The sequence below is a fragment of the Macrotis lagotis genome, chromosome 3 (genome assembly GCF_037893015.1).
Source record: "Macrotis lagotis isolate mMagLag1 chromosome 3, bilby.v1.9.chrom.fasta, whole genome shotgun sequence".
Classification (NCBI taxonomy): Eukaryota; Metazoa; Chordata; class Mammalia; order Peramelemorphia; family Peramelidae; genus Macrotis; species Macrotis lagotis.
Genome location: NC_133660.1, coordinates 99,630,848 through 99,647,042, shown reverse-complemented (window position 1 = coordinate 99,647,042; position 16,195 = coordinate 99,630,848). Strand labels below are relative to the sequence as shown.

Here is a 16,195-nt window from a genome sequence, read left to right as displayed (position 1 = left end):
CCAGGATATTATTAATTCTATGGCTTTTCACATTGTTCAATTCATTTTCATTTACTTATAAACCAACCCTTTCTTCATTATTTTGTGAATCCTTATGCTTACAAGGGAAGGGTATCCACACTGGAAAGAGGTTGTCAGATAGTGAAACTTTCAAATAATTTGGGTAAAAGCAAAAAAGTCAGAATGTAGGAAATCTTTGAAAGTATATTCAGACTGGGAAAGACTTGACCACTCTGAGCAATGCAAAGATCCAAGACAATTTTGAAAGATTCATGATGAAAGCCACTATCCATCCCCAAAGAGAGAGAGTTGATTCAATTCTGAATGTAGATTAAAATATAATTTTCACACTTTATTTTTCTTGCCTTTTTTCAATATAGCTAATATGAAGATATGTTTCACATGATTTCATATATAATGGGCATCATATTGCTTGTCTTCTCAATAGGTGGGGAAGGGTAAGTGGAACTCAAAGCAGAAAAAATATAACTAAAATAAATAAATATTCATTTCTTTTAAAAAGTAAAAATAACAAAAAAAAGAAAGTGTGGTGAGAACCTTCATGTTAGGTGAAAAGACTGAATATTCCTTCATTTTAAAAATTTTATGTCAGGAACTAGGGAATATAAAAACAAAACACAAAATGGAACACCTGTGCATCTAAAAGATCATAAGTTTTATTGATCAGGTGAGTGGTTGGGGTTAGACAACTTGTACACAGACAAGTAAATATGTAATATTGTCAAAGTGAATATAAAGTAATTTCTGGGATAGATGAAGGAGTATAGCCACTGGGGGAATTAGACTAATGCTGAATGTCTTGTAGGTGAGTGATGATGGCAAGTAAACTAGTTTGATTGGGAAAAAGAGCAGGGCAAAAAATGAATTAATGCTCCAGAGTCAGGTTGTAAAGGGCTTGTAATGCAAAACAGAGAAATTTGTATTTTACCCTAAAGGTAATAAGAGCTATTTGAGGCTTCCTGAGTGGGAAAGTGTCTATGTTTTACTGATATCAGTAGCTCTATGGGGATTGATTTGGAAAGGAGATTCACTGCAGGCAAAAATATTAGATACAGCCACAAAAGATAGCTATATGGTCAAATAATGTTGTACATAAGGAAACCAAAACCTAGGAAGTGAAGGAACTTTTTTTTTTTTGCAAGGCAATGGGGTTAAGTGGCTTACCCAAGCCCACACAGCTAGGTAATTATTAAGTGTCTGAGGCTGCATTTGAACTCAGGTACTCCTGACTTCAGGGTCAGTGCTCTATCCACTGCACCACCTAGCTGCCCCCGTGAAAGAACTTTTCTAAGGTCACACAGTTGGTTAGTGACAAAATCAAGATTAGAACTCATATCTCTTGATTCCCAATCTTCAATTTTCACATTGTATTGTACTAACAAATATTTTAACTTGTTATTTCAGGTCTCCCATTACCTGATCATTACCATCTCTCTATGAGATAAAGTATAGTATTCATTATGCAGAAAACTCTAAATCAAATGTTGACATTCATTTGCCAGAAGCAGGTGTCCCTCTTGAGACATCAACGTTGGAATTAGGAGTGCTACAGTAAAATCTCAACTCAGATATTTCATGCTGTGTGATCATCTAACCACTTGTGATCATAGAGAACAAGAAATACTCTGTTGGATCTAAGGGGATGGAAGAAGTTTATCAACAAACAAGAAAATGAGATCATTATAAATTGAAAAAGGGATGATTTTGACTGTATGAAATTAAAAAGTTTTTGTACAAATAAAACCAATGCAGCCAAGATTAGAAGGAATGCAGAAAGCCGAGAAACATTTTTTTTTCACAGCTAACGATAAAAGACTCATTTCTTTTTTTTTTTTAAGATTTTTGCAAGGCAATGGGGTTAAGTGGCTTGCTCAAGGCCAACCAGCTAGGTAATTATTAAATGTCTGAGGCTGGATTTGAACTCAAGTATTCCTGACGCCAAGGCCAGTGATCTGACTCATTTTTAAACTAGAGAACAGAATCAAATTTATAAAATTTTAAGTCATTTCCCCAATTGAAATAGTCAAAGGATGTGAAAAAGCAATTTTCATATGAAGAAATTAAAGCTATTTACTGTCATATGAAAAAACCAATCCAAATCAATATTGATGAAATAAATGCATATTAAAACAACTCACATCTATTGGATTGTCTAAGATGACAAAAATGAAAAATGATCAGTGTTGGAAAGGATATGGGAAAATTGGGACACATACTGTTGGTGGAGTTATAAACTGATCCATTTCTGGAGAATAATTTGAAATCATGAACAAAGGACAATAAAATTGTACATACCATTTGAATCATCAATGCCACTTCTAAGTCTATATCCCAAAGATATAATAAAAATTGGGATGTCTCATTTGTTCAAAAATAATCATAGCAACTCTTTTTGTCATAACAATGAAATGGAAATACAGAGGATGCCCATCAATTGAGGAATAGCTGAGCAAATTATGGTATATTAATGTCATGGAGTATTGATGTTCTGTAAGAAATCATGAGTGGCCAGACTTTAGAGAAGCATGGAAAGACTTTCATGAACTGAAGCTGAGTGAAGTAAGCAGAACCAAGAGAACATTATGCACATTAACTACAAAATTGTGAAATGATTATAATTAATCAACTTCTCTTAACAGTGATCAAAGACAATTCTGAGAATTCTGTAAAGGAAAATACTATCCATATCCAGAGAACACACTGTTGATTCTGAATGCAGAACAAAGTATAATATGTTCACTTTGTAAAAAACTTCTATTATATTTTTCATTTCTTTTTAAAGGTTTTCCCCTCATAATTCCAATTCCTTTTTCACAACATGACTAATATAGAATTATGTTAAACACGATTGTACATGTATATCTTTTATCACTTTGTTTGCCAACATGAGGAGGGAAAGGAGGGTGATAGAAAAATGTGGGACTCATAAACTTGCAAATGTATGAATATTAAAAACTACCTTTACATGTAATTGGAAAAATAAAATAAAATTTCAATAAAGGAAAAAAATCACTCATCCTTTGGGAGTCTATTTTCTTCTTCTGAAAAATAGAAATAACATTTGTACTTTCTACCTTTATAAAGTCCTTCAGAAACCATCCATCACTATGTGCGTATTAGTGTATTTCCCAAAAATTGATATATAAAAATTCAAAATTATAAATCAGACAAATTAGATAATAGTTATTTGCATCAAAAAAGAATATAACAGTCTACCTTAAAATTAAACAACTGTTTATTGAATATTCTAGTCACTCAGGTTCACAACCTCATACCCTCACTCTCCTGAACCCCCTTCTATACTCAGTTACCAAATAAGATTATTTTTGCCCTTACAATAACTCTCATATCCCCTCTTTTCTATTTACAGGCTCTTTATATTAGTTCATACCTTTCACTTCAGTTTTTGCCTTAGCCTCTATATTGACTGTCTCCAATCCAGGCTATCCTCTACAACTGCCAAGAAGGTTTTCCCAAAAGTCTGACAATGTCACTACCTTGCTAAATGAGCTCCAATGATTTCAAATTAACTACAGGCTCAAATACAAATTCCTGTTTGGTATCTTACAGTCATTTTCAGCCTAGTCCTGGTTTAGCCTTCCAAACTGGTTATAAATTACTTCCTTTTTGATCATCTATGCTTAAGACAAAACTATTCTTCTCATTGCTCTTCACACATAACATTCTACTTTCTCTCTCCATTCCTATTTATAAACAGTTTCCTATTCCAAGAAACAATTTCTATATCAGGATTGTCCTGATCACCACCCCAACTACTTCCCTCCTCAAAAATCACTTTGTATTTATTTTGTACATATGTACATGTTACTGATATAAGGTATTCTTTCATTATTATTATTGTTGTTGTTATTGTTATTATTGTTATTATTATTATTATTATTATTATTATTATTATTATTATAGGTTTTTGCAGGGCAAACAGGGTTAAGTGGCTTGCCCAAGGCCACACAGCTAGGTAATTATTAAGTGTCTGAGATCGGATTTGAACCCAGGTACTCCTGATTCCAGGGCTTGTGCTCTATCCACTGCGCCACCTAGCCGCCCTATATGGTATTCTTTTTGAGCTGCTAAAAATACTCTGTATTCTCAATATCTGGTTGTATCTGCCGTCCAATAGGTGGCTAATAAATGTGAGGGGTCGGCTTGGTGGCACAATGGATAGAGCACCGGTCCTGGAGTCAGGAGTACCTGAGTTCAAATTTGACCTCACACACTTAATAATTACCTAGCTGGGAGGCCTTGGGCAAGCCATTTAACCCCATTGCCTTGCAAAAACCTAAACAAACAAACAAACAAACAAATAAAAATCCAAATAAGTAAATAAGTAAATAAATGCTTGTGGATTGACTTCTGAGGATAAACAAATATATGAGAATGTTTCTGAAAGGAACCTATGAAGTAATTGAATAAAACTATCACAATAAGGTGATCAGAAAATAATTTGAAACTACACAATCAGTGCTAAATTTTACACTACAAGTCATAGGTGTTATAAGAATTCCAAGAAAAGAGATGTAAGTGTGAAGTGTGGTACTCACTGAAAATTTCATAGGGTAGTTAGGACTTGAACTAAGCCTTAAAGCAGGGACCAAACCAGGGTAGTTGGAAGGGAGTAGCAAGAGTGTTTCACATGTAGTCAGGACTGAGCATGGGACATTTGGTGGATGGATTGGTTATATAGTAATCTCTCATTTAAAAAAAATGATGAGCTCTGTTTTTGATATGTTGGATTTAAGATACCAATTATATAGGTAGGTAGTAGTAGTGGACATCCAGTAGGCAAGTAGACATATGATTAAAGCATGATTTCTGAAAAAGAATATATTAAATGTACAAATTCAATTAATTCTTTGAATTTCTTTGCCTTTTGCAAATAAAATTCCTTTAAGAATTCCAATTTTGCCTTGTTAAGTTTAAGAAAAAGGATTCATTCATGAACAAGGTGTAAAAGAGGTGGTTAAACTTAAAACATTTTCTCAATGATACTCTAGTTCTTGACACCATGAACAGAAAAATAGCCTACTGGGATCTTTCTTTTCTATTAGTTTTTATTATATTTTCCATAAATCATCAGCTGACTAGGTAAAACCTAAAGTATAGGAGTTACATATTACCATTTCCTCAGAAAAGTGTTCAAACACATCACCAACTATTTGGAACTCATTCTATAAGAAAATTAGCCATGGGTTACAATTCTCTCATCCACATTGAGGAGTATTCTGGGCAATATGCCAGTTTGGGCAGAGAATGCAATTACCTCCTTCCATGACCTTTTAAAAAAAATTAACATTCTTTAAAAAATTAACAAATCTGCTTTCAGATCCTCCCAGTCCCATACCATTAGTAAGAAGAAGAAAAAAGAAAAGGAAAAAAAATAAATTCCTTGTGATAAAAATGTATGGCCAATCAAACCAAAATACTTCCCTGAAATTACTCCTTCTCTCTTTCAGGAGGTAGACAGCATACTTCAACATTGATACAATAAATGAACATAGATTTTTACAGTTTCTAAGTTCTTTGTTTTTATTGTGTTGTTGTTGTTGTATAAATTATTTTCTTGGTTTTGCTTGTTCCATTTTTAATGAATTTCAAAAGTCTCCAAATTTGTTTAATTTTAGATTTTGTATTTATATTATAGATGTTACAGTATAAATTGTTCTGGTTTGGCTTACTTCACTCGAATGAGTTCGTGTAAGAATTTTCATATCTATTTAAAGTCATCTCATTACCATATTACTTACAAGACAATAGTATTCCTCACATTTATATAATTATCCATGACGTTGCTACTGAAGGAAAAATCTCTCCTCTCTACCAATGCCCTTCTATTACTCTCACAATCAATTATAAAATGTTCTGTTTGGATTTTTAAAAACTCTTCATAATCTTCCTATCTTTGTATTCATCTTACACCTTACTTCTCTTCACAGAAGTTGAGATTCAATTGACCCCTTTGTAATTCCTTTCAAATAATACTTCCTGAATTTTTGTCTCTGTCTCTCTCTGCCTCTGACTGTCTCTGTATCTATTTCTCTGCGTGTTCATCTCTGTGTGTGTGTGTATGTGTGTGTGTGTGTGTGTGTGTGAGAGAGAGAGAGAGAGAGAGAGAGAGAGAGAGAGAGAGAGAGAACTTTGTCTCTTAGTCTAACTGTCTTTCTCTCCTTCCCTCCCTAGTCTACTATCTCCTTTCCACTCTCCCTAGTTTCTAGGTTCTCTTTAATCATACTGTCCTCCCTCTCTTTTCTCCAGTTTATCTGGAATATATCTTAATTGTGGACAAGGTACTTGCATATTGTTTCCCCCTTTTAGTCTATAACCTCCTTGAGAGTAAGGATTGTCTTTTGTCTAAGTATCTATGTGCTTGGTACATAAGCGCCAAAAATATACTTAACTTAATTAACTGATTCAGGAAGGTAAGAAGTCTAAACACCATGTCATTTAGAAATTAAAGGAAACATGGGTATTTAGGAAGGAAAAGGGAAGTCTAGTAGGAGATAAAAATATAAAATGATCTTGTAAGTAGTTTGTTTGTACATAGTTATTTGCATGTTATCTTCTTCCCTAGTGAGAGTAGAAAGTGTTTTTGTCTTTGTTTTGTCAATGCTTAGTACAGAGTGTGGTGTATAGTATGTACTGAATAAATACTTGTTGGCTTGACTTAAAATGCTCCTTACCAAAAGCTAACCCACCCACCTTTATTACCATAATCTCTTGCCTCTTCTATGACCTGGCTCCATGGGTTATCCCTGCCTCATTCATAATTTGGTGCTCCCCTCCCTTAAAAAAAGAAAATTTTCCTTGAAAGTTAGGTCAGACTCCTATAAAGAAAGAATAGCCTCTGTCCCACTCTCTATTCCAAGTTATGTTTTTAGACTCACTCTCTTCCCTTGCAATAATACTGTATTTTCACCTTTCTGTAGAATATTACCAACTAAAACTTCTGGTAGCTGGCATCTCAAATGTATCATCTCCAAAACTGAATTATCTCCCAGCACACATTTCTCTTTTTATAGTACCAGAACCACAGTCTTTCGATTTTCTTCTTTTGGCCTATCTCCACATATGCAATTAGCTGACAAATCCTTCTGATTCTACTTTTGCATTCTTGCTCTTCTCTACTCCTTCCTTTCTACTCATACTGAAACCATCTTAATCCTAATTTTTAAAAATGTATTTCATTTTAAATTTATGGAATAAAACAAACATTTCCATAACATAGAAAAATAAAAGGTGATTACCTATGAAATTACAAATATATTATGTACAGATCACTATTACTTTTAAATATATAATGAAGTTGTCTTCTAAATTTCTTTTTCCTCTCTTTTCTTCCCCTCCCCCAACACTAGAGATGGCTACCATAAGATACAAATAGGTATGCATGTTATAGCTAGCCAGATATCTAGATGTACATATACATATATAAAATTATTTTATATATCTTTTCATCATCTATTTCTCTAGATGCAGATAGTGTCTTTCTTCATATGTCCTTTATAGTTAATATGGGTATTTATAATACTCAAAATGACTTAGCTGCTTGTAAAACAATATTGCTGTTATTGTATACAATATTCTTTTCATTTTGCTCCATGATTTTCTAAGATCATTGAGTTCATCATTTCTTAAAGCACAGTAGTATTTCCATCACAATTATATGCCAGTTTTTTTCAGTCATTTCCCCATCAATTCTAATTTATTTTTTGTTTAAACTCCTGTGTTATATCAAGTCCTAATTGAGCTTTCTGTTTTCTACTCTATTTTCTTTCCGATAGAGACTTCATAATGATATCAAAGTGATATAATTAGTCTAATCATGTTTATTCTCCATTCAAAAATCTGTAAGTGTCATGGTACAATGGAAAGAATTCCAGCTTTGGGCTCTAGTCATGGCTCTGTCACTTACCATCTGTGTGACCTTGGAAAAGTCATTTAAATTTGCTAGGTAACTCCGTGGTTTCTTAGATCCCTTCCAATTCTAGTCTAGGATCCAATGATTATTTACTTTCTTAATCACTTACAGCAATAGTTCTGGAATTCCATGACCTTCAGTGACTTTCCACAGTCTATGCAATAAAGTAGAAAAGTTTGCTCCTAGCATTCAAAGTCCTCCACAGTGTGGCTCTAATCTGTCTTTTCTGCTTTATTGAATTTTTTGGAACTTCATACTCAACTGAACTATTTTCCAGTCCTCTTTCTCATCTTGTTCAATCTGTCTTCCAGACCTGGAATAAGTGACTTCCAAATAAACAGAGGTATATACTTCCCTTCCTTCAAAATCCAACTCAGATGTTAATTAGACCTTTCCCTAACCTTCTCCTCTCCCTATTTTCCCCAGATGAAAGTAACTTCTCTTTTTTTTGTTTTCAAATTTCTAGTATTATTTTGCCTTGATGCCTCTTTTATCTTAATTAACTCTTATTTGAAACAGTTACATACCTGTGGCTCCCATCAAAGTACTCTAAAGGAGTGGGAACTTTGTCATGTCAATCTTTGTATTCCCCATGATAAGTACAGTTCCACATGGAGCAGAAACTTGATTAAAATGAATTGACTTGAAAGTTACTGTATAGGGGATATCACAACTACTTTAATATATTCTCTTCATAGCCCTAAAGAATAAGGATCATGTTATCAAACAATCAACAAAAATTAGTTAGCATGAACATACATACTTACATACTTCGTTACATACATACGTACTATATTAGTAAAGGCATCTAGGTGATACAGTGGATAGAGTATCAGCCCTGGAATAAGGAGGGCTTGAGTTCAAATCTTACCTCAGACTCTTGACAAGCCTTGTGATCTTGGGCAAGTATCTTAACCCTGATAGCCTCATATCCAGGGTCACCTCTAGTAGTAGTCCTGATTCATATCTGGCCACTGGCCACAGATAGCTCTGGAGGAGAAAGTGAGACTGGTGACTTAGCACAACACCCCCTCACTCAAATCCAATTCACGTGCATGTCATGGTATCACCTTCCTCCTTGATGTCATGATCTTCAAGAATGAAGGACAAACATCATTATTATCAGTAAGCACCTACTATGGGTTGATCACTGTCTAGGTCAAATTAAATGAAATCGCATGAGATAATGTGTAAAGCACTTAGAAAAGTGCCTAGAATATAGATATTGAGTAAAGCTTATTCCTTCTTCCTCACTGATTTATGAGTGTCAAGATATAAAGATTAAAAACAAAAGGAAAACTCTTCTTTCAGGGAGCTTAAACACTACTGAAAGAGATGTGTAACTAATTGCAGACTAAAAATATACAGAATACACAACAAATGAGTTACCTTAATATAATATAGGTAAGGGAGATACTAATAATTGGGAAGTTATGGAAAAGTTTGCAATAGAAGATAGTTCATTGTATATAGAATTGTACAATGGACAAAGTGGAACGTTGGAACCCATTGTCTTCCAAATCCCATTCCAGTTTTCTTTCTGCTGCACCACACTGTCTCACATTCAGAAGAGACTCTAGAGACTTGGCTAGGCTTGGAGCTTCCCAAGGGTTAGGATAAAGAGCAATAGGAGAGCCTCTGAATACAAATCACAAAATCCTCAGTGTGACTCCAGACAGCACCACTAAGATGTCCTTGGAGCCAAGATCAACAGTCTGTATTTGTATTCTCCAGGACATTCTTAGAAAATCCAATGCAATTCAGAGATGCAAGTCAGGAGTATAGGACATAAATATTCTCACCATTTTCACTCAGGGATTTGTTATAGTTTAAACTGATAAATTATTATTTTTCTGCACTTGAGGCAAGAAAAGGGAGAATGGTACTAGCCTGAATTTCCAAAAGATTGAATCTGAGATTGTTAATGTGTGTAAGGTTAGTTAGCTTTGAAGTTGCACCTGGAAATGATGAGACAATATTTAATATTACCATTTATAAGATTTTTAAATTGATTTCAACTCCAAGGTGAGATAAAGCAGTAGAAGAATTGTTGGATTATTAAATTTGCTACCAGAATTTCTTCTCCCTTGCCACAATTACAGATCTTTCCATTTAACTGAAAAATCTCTCTTATTAGCTTGTTCATTGGCAACTGAACATTTCTGCAAATTAATTCGTTGGAAAAAAATGCACTTCTTTTCTTCCACCTCTAATATTCACTGAGTCATCATGACATTTCAAAAGGGAAAATATTGTAAGGAAAAAAAGGGTGATTTCACAGATGTGTCAAGAGAGATTTTCAGAACCCTCTGTTCCCTAGTCAGTTAAAGGAATTGGCTTTCATCTCAGAAAAGGTTATTTGTCTGTCTGAGAGTCCTTGGAAGATATTAGCTAAGGAATGATGACCAAAAAGAGTACCCTGCCTTATATTGAGCAAAAGCATCTGACATACAATCTTACTTCTCTGATTATCATTTAAAGTAATAAAAATATGCAAAATCCAGTCCATCAACATGTATATTTTAGGAAAACATGGATCACAGACAGTACCAACTTATTCTCAACATTCAGTTTTATAAAGCAATTTACAAACATCATCTTTTCTTATCTCATTCCCACAACCCCATGAAGTAGATTATTGAACATATAAATATATGCAATTTACAAGTGAGGAAACTGAGATTTAAAGATCCAATGCACCCAAATAAATGGCCCATCTAGGACTAGACATTTCTTCTACTAGACCCCATGCTTTTTTCCTGCTGCTTATATGAAAAAAGATTCATAGTTTATTGTAAAAAATAATATCTTTTGTTTTATTTCATTTTCATTTCTAAATGTATCCTTCCAACTTCCCCCAACACAGAAAGTCATCTTTTGTGACTGATTTTTTTAAAGCAGTGTTGGTCATCAAAATTTAACAATAGATCTCTTAAATCTAACAGGAGAGGCAGAGGCACAGTGATTGGCATCTAGAGACCCTCTATTTCTGCAAAGAAGTAAGGAGTGTTTACTCAAATTAAGGGGGTTTTTTCAAGCTAAGTGTGGCAATTATAATTAGACTTTCTTTTTTGTTGTTATACTTTCTATTTACCTTGTTGAATTCATTGGGTACATAATTTTCTTGAATCTACTTTGTTTTATGTCAGTTCATATAAGTTATTCTATGATGTTCTGTGTCTTTCCTGCCCATCATTTTTTATATTATGTTCCATTACATTCATGTATCAAATATGTTTATCCATTACACAATAGATGGGCATCTACTTTGTTTTCAAGTCCTTTTCTTCTATTAAAAAAGTATTGAAAAATATTTTGGGATTATGAGACCTTTGTAAAGAATTGAATTTCTGGGGTGGCTAGTGGATAAAGAACTGGCCTTGGAGTCCAGCAGTACCTGGGTTCAAATCCAGTCTCAGACATTTAATAATTACCTAGCTGTGTGGCCTTGGGCAAGCAACTTAACCCCATTTGCCTTGAAAAATACTTAAAAAAAAGAATTGAACTTCTACAAAAATCAAGATGACAGCATACTAATACCAATCTTTTAAGTAGCAGAATTTATAAAATCTTCTGCCTGAAATGACCTTTATAATCTAATCATTTAAATCTAATGTCACCTAATCTATATCCGGTCTCCTTTCTCACTCTTCCTATCAAAGCTGTCCCCTTACCAAATTCTATTCAATCCAATAAACAAGGATCAAATGTCTACTATGTAGAAAACACTGTGCTAGGATCTATAAGTTGCTAAAAACAATGATTCTTGATCTCTTATAATATATCAAAGTGCTTTGTATATCATTTAATTTGCAAATCATTTATTTAATTTATTGAAGAGTAATATAGGTTAGAGTATAAAAAAATCACTGATTTTGATTGAAATCCTACATGTTTGACTCTGGGACAATCATCTAAGCTCTATGTCTCAATTTCTTCATCTGTTAGGCATGGGATTATAATAAGTGATCTCTAATGTTTTTCCTAGTTATGGAAATAAAAGAAGTTAAGTGTCTTCCCAAAATCACACAACTCTTGAGTGATAGAATCAGTAACTCAGGAAAAATAAAACCCTGAAGTCAGTTGTCTTTCCATTGCATTTCCATTCTTACCACATTTAGGATCTTTTAATTTCTTCTCATTATAAATTATGGTAATTCTTTTTACTTTACATTCAAATATTACACAGCTTTCAAAGTTCAGGTCAAGTCCCACGTCTTATAAGAATAAACTTATACCAATCAATCAAAAAAACATTTATTGAGCACCCCTGTGTCAGACACTGTTCTAAGTGCTGGGATTACAAAAAAAAGAGAGAGAAGTAGTGTATTAGGAGGAAGAGTAGCAACGACAGCAAAAGACAGTCCCAGCTTTCAAGGAGCCCACAATCTAATGGGACAAAAGTGAAACAGAGAGAGACAGAGATAAACTATACAGGACATAACTAACAGAGGGAAGAAACTAGAATTGAGGGGTTGGGAAAACTTCCTATAGATAGAAGATGGACTTTCAGTTAGGGGGTTTAAAGGAAGCCGGGGAAGTCCATAGGTAGAGCATTCCAGGCTTGAGAACAGAGAAAATGCTTAGAACTGAGATATGGGATATTTTGTTTGTGAAAAAGCATGGAGACCAATAACATTGGATCAAAGAGTATGTAGTGAGGGGTGCAGTGTAAAAATCTGGAAAGATTTGAGGGGGCCAGATTATGAATTGCACTTAATGCCAAACAGAGCATTTTGCATATGATCCTAGAAGTGATATGGAGCCACTGGAATTCATTGAGTAGGGCAATGACATGGTCATCTCTGGAATTTAGGAAAATCACTTTAAAGCATGAATGGGGGGTGTATTTGAGAGGTGACAGACTTGAGATTGGTAAATCCACCAGCAGGCAATTGCAGTAATCAAGGTGTGGTGGCAATGCCAGAGGAGAGATGGGGGCATATTCAAGATATGATACAAAGGTGAAAGCAACAGAATGGGTACAGGATGATGAGAGATAATGAAGATTTCAGGATGACTTTTGGTTGTGAGCCTGAGGAACTAGAGGTATCAGGCATTGTGTTAAGTGATAGAGATGTGAAGAAAGGCAGTCTCTTCTTTTAAGGAACACACATTCTAATTGAAAAAAGAATTCTCTCTACAATACACCCAACTTAGCCTTTGTATGAATACCTCTAATCAAGGAGAACCCACAGCCTTTCATTAAATTTTTGTATCTAAATTTTTGAAAGCTTTTTTCTTTCAATAACTCTAAAATTACCCCCTCATAGCATCCTTCCATTGCCCCTAGTTCTGCTACCTGGGTCTGAACAAAGGGTAAACTCATCACAAAAAGACTACTTTGTGGTGGGCTGAGATGTCACCTCTGTAGCATTAGGAAAATATGTTTGCTCCATATATAAAGCCATCAAGCTACACAATAGCAATCACTTATCCTTGCCCAGTAACTGAATAAAAAGCATATCCGAGCTTTAAGGTATCTTGAATTTGGGCAGCTCAATTGAGCTGTGAAAGAACAAGAGGAAAGTACAGGGGAAAAAGTACCAAATTCAGCAGATGATAAATACAAAGGTGTACCTACAGTTAAAGCTCACATCTATAGCTACATAAATTAAGGCTGTGCATAGCACAAAAGCAGTATGTCAAAGTAGGAACAATAATTCAAGAAATTGTGACTTATTTGTGGAAATTCTCAACTATAAATTTGTTGAGGCATGTTTTCCCCTTTACATTGTAATAAGTTTGGTGCTAGGAAATATGGTCCCAAAATAGTAGCTTTTATTAGATAGTTCTTTTTAAAAATTCTATGTTTCTAGGAGAGGGATGGTCAGCATGAATGAGATCATTCTTATCAGGGAAGAATCAAGACTGTGACTCATTTTCCTTCCTAGAAACCATGAATCAAGTCTTAAAATTTAAATCAAATATTTCAACTCTAACTTTTTACTTTTGTTCTATAGAATGTAACTAATTATCCTTTGAAAATAAACTGGGAGGGGGCAGCTAGGTGGCGCAGTGGATAAAGCACCGGCCCTGGAGTCAGGAGTACCTGGGTTCAAATCTGGTCTCAGACATTTAATAATTACCTAGCTGTGTGGCCTTGGGCAAGCCACTTAACCCCATTTGCCTTGCAAAAAATAAAATATAAAATAAACTGGGGGGGGAGTTTATTTACTGATTTTTAAGACAGATGATGGAATGAAAGTCGTTAAAATTTCCTACCTCTAGATGGAAAATAAAGCTTTTGTGATTTCTGATTTACAGATTAGGGAATTTGGTTTAATAATCATTTTCATGTGAATAATTCTGAGCAAGTCACTTAGATCCCAGAAGAACAAGAAACTTTATTTGGAAGAAACATAATTAACTGAGTAGATATTACATGTTGCTCAATTATTTCAGTCATGTCCGAGTCCTCATGAGATCATTTGGGATTTTTTTTTTTGGCAAAGGTATTAGATTAATTTGCCATTTCCTTCTCCAGTTCATTTTTATAAGTAAGGAAACTGAGGCAAGCAGGATTAAGTGATTTGCCCAGGGTCAAACAGCTTGTGTCTGAGACAGAATTTGAATTCAGTTCTTTCTGACTTTAGGTCTGGAGCTTTATACACTCTACCCCCCCCACCAGGGGTTCATAGATATCACAGACTGGTCAAAAAATCAAAGAAAAAATTTGTTTGTACCTCAATATTAGTCCTTTTAAGATCCAACAATCAAAGAGTAAAGTATTTGACAAGTATCCCCTTCCTTACAATTTAATTTTCCCTTGCAACAAAAACAGATAAGCAAAATTGGCCTCAAAATGGACATATAGTGGCATATGTCCAGCTCCACAATTCTTTTTTAAAGAAGGAAATGTACCATTTATTTTCTGAGATGAAGGTCAGACAGATAGGTAAGTATTCCAATTTTATCTTTTTTACCACAAATATGGAATATTCTGTGTACTTGTGTGTATGAAAATAAGCATAAGATTCTGTCTTCAAGGAGTTTATAAGAATAGCTTGCCTAAATCAGAAGTTTGCAAAGTACTCTGCACATAATATCTCAATATAAATAATATGATAAAATATATACAATATCCATATCTATATAGCTATGTAAACATATATATATATATGTATATGTACAAGTGAATATAATATGTAAGACAAGTTAGACTGTCATTTCAGGGGACAGAATTAAGACCAAATTATTAGGTAAGTAGATAACAAGCATTAATATTGAGAACTTACCATTTGTCAGAAACTATGTTAGGCTATGGGGACATAAAGACAACAAAAAAAGAAAGATTAAACTAATCATACTTTGATCTAGTAATACCACCCACTACATGTCTATATCCTAAAGACATCAAAGAAAAAGGAAAAAGTCCTATTTGTACAAAATATTTATAGCTGCTCTTTTTTTAGGGTGGAAAAGAGTTGGAAATTGATGGGAAGCCATCAATTATGAAATGGCTGAACTAGTTGTGGTCCATGATTGTGATGGAATACCAATGTGCTATCAGAAATGCTAAGAGTGGTGGTTTCAAAAAAAAATCTGGGGAGACCTCTATGAACTAATGTAAAGGAATTGAGTAGAAGCAGAGGATCTTTGTAAACAGTAATGATCCACCAATGATCTCATCAATACAATGATCTAAAGCAATTCTGAAGGACTCCTGATAAGAATGCTATCTATCTCCAGAGAGGGAACTGAAAAATTTTGAGTGCAAATTAAAGTATAATTTTCTCACTTTATATTTCTTGTTTTTTGTGATATGACTGACATGGAAATATTTTGAATGATTTTTAAAATTACATATATAAAACAATTCTCACTTGGGTAGGGGAGGGGTTAAAGGAGAGACAGAATTTGGAATTCAATTTTTTTAATGTTAACAATAAATATAATGTAATATAATTTTTTGCTAACAATAAATATAATATATAAAACAATAAATTTAAATATAAATATCAAAAATAAATAAACATGATATAAACAACAAATAAAATTAATAATAAATATAATATAATGTAATAAATATAAAAACTGATGAAACTTCCATCAAAGATCTTCCATTCTAAATGGAAAAAAGACAATATAAAAAAGAGAATTGAAAAGTGTGTCTGTTGAGAAGCGTGTCTGCATGCCTGTGTGTAGTATCAAAGGTATTACTATGGGGGCCTGTTATTAAAGTCTAGAAAGGCAGAAGCAGAACTGGGGTTAATGGGAAAATGAAGGATGATAAGCTTA

The 16,195-nt window shown here is 33.8% G+C and overlaps 1 protein-coding gene across 6 annotated transcripts in view; it reads right to left on the bottom strand.

Annotated features, from left to right (window-relative positions):
* The window catches only part of MARCHF1 (membrane associated ring-CH-type finger 1), a 663,738-nt gene that overhangs the window by 468,293 nt on the left and 179,250 nt on the right, over positions 1-16,195 (bottom strand). The window contains exon 2 of one of the 6 annotated variants that reach the window (XM_074229018.1): positions 8,826-8,944. The exons of 4 other annotated variants lie outside the window; for them this stretch is intronic. The gene's annotated coding sequence lies outside the window, so the exon portion shown is untranslated. Of the gene's footprint in view, positions 1-8,825; positions 14,978-16,195 lie in introns of those variants that run through there. One more of the 6 variants, XM_074229016.1, reaches the window with a different exon arrangement.